A 1,897-nucleotide genomic window follows, 5' to 3' on the forward strand; every position below is an offset into this window, starting at 1 on the left:
TATTTTACATTTTCAAATCTTTAACACACAAAACCTGTTCACCAATAAATGAAAAATAAATCTAAATTCAGCAAGGACCCTGGAGTATTTAGCATGATGCTCGAGCCGATGTCTGCTGACACAGACTTGAACTCGTTTTAATTAAAGGACAGTTACACAGACGAGATTCCTCCGCTGCCCGAGAGGGTGGATCTCGAGGTCACAGCTAAGACAGATTCGAGGGGAAATAGAGCATAAAATTAAATTCAGAGCTCTGGCATCGTGAGTCACTCATAAAAAATGTCTTATCTCTCAGACCAGCGCTTTAATCGCCTCTTCAAAGCGAGACCCAGACGATTGATGCAAATAATAAAAAGCTGAACTATTGCCTCCAACATGCATCTGTCTGCGCTCTGCAATTACGCGGTGACAGTGGTTTTGCGCGCGGCTCGCTGCTTTTCCTCCTTCGAAGTGACAAATCATGAAATGAATACAGGAGGACAACATGTATATTTATACATATTTTATTAAAAACTGTTGCCTGACAGTTTAGAATCATTGTTTATAGGAGAACTCTGATAGATGTTTACAAAATGTCGCTGTTAATGTACAATCATGAACAAACGTATGCCTGGCGGCTCCTCGCTAACACACATCGGAACGAGGCACACGTGAAACTGTTTGAGCAACCAGTGAGCTACAATGACAGAATTTAACATGTTATTCCTTCACGAAAGAAAAGCAGGATTCGGGTTTGTCCCACTGTGGAGTTTGTTTTAATGGGGTAGTGCAACTTATGGCAATCTAACCAAGAAAAAACAGACTTGAAAAACGCTTAAAACTACAAACCTCGAGTACCCTGGCTCCACAGTAGCCCCTTTCACACAGAGATCACGCGATAGGGCCGCTACAAAGTCCCGACTTTATGTCGCCTGTGCTTTTTTATTTAGAGTAAAACGCAGGTGGCATCATCCTGATTCTGTGTGTGATTTAAGACAGCATGCTGGCATCGCGGAAGCAAAAGAGGCGTGACAGGCATGAAGTTTGACACAACAGTGTCCACCCCTAATGTGACATATAACACACACAAAGGCAGTGATTTATAAACTATAACTAAAAATACCGCAGTTACATTCCTCAGCACACCAGTCAGGTTGCACTTAAAGTTTAAATCAATGTCTATAAAAACAGACATTGATGTCTTATGTGGTCACCGTTTGAAGTCACCGTGACTTTGACCTTTGATCGCCAGATACTAATCAATTCACTTCAGTCCAAGTGGATATTTGTGCCAAATTTTAGGAAACTACCTCAAGGACATCTTCTGATATTGCATTCACAAGAACGAGACGGATGTAAGGTCACAGTGACCTTTACCTTTAAGCACCAAATTCTAGTCATCTCATCACTGGGTCCAAGTGAATGTTTGTGTCAAATTTGAAGAAATTCCCTAAAGGTGTTCTTGAGATATTTCACAAAAAAATGAGACTAGACAAGCCCACAGTGATCTTCACCTATGACCACCAAAATCTAATGAGTTCATCCTTGAGTCCAAGTGAATGTTTGTGTCAAATTTGAAGAAATTCCCTAAAGGTGTTCTTGAGTTATAGCTTTCACAAGAATGAGATGAATGCAAGGTATCAGTGACCTTGACCTTTAAATACTGAATTCTAATTATCTCATCGCTGAGTCCAAGCGAACGTGTCAAATTTGATGAAATTCCTTCAAGGACATCCTCAGATATCATGTTCACGAGAATGAGAAGGACAGTCACAGTGACCTTGACCTTTGACCACCATCATCCTTCAGTCTACTTGAACATTTTTGCCAAATTGGAATAAATTCCCATGAGCTAATACACTTACAAGAATGAGACAGATTACCTTGACCTTTGACCTATGACCACAAAAAACATATT

This window comes from Plectropomus leopardus, chromosome 22 (assembly GCF_008729295.1).
Source record: "Plectropomus leopardus isolate mb chromosome 22, YSFRI_Pleo_2.0, whole genome shotgun sequence".
Lineage (NCBI taxonomy): Eukaryota > Metazoa > Chordata > Actinopteri > Perciformes > Serranidae > Plectropomus > Plectropomus leopardus.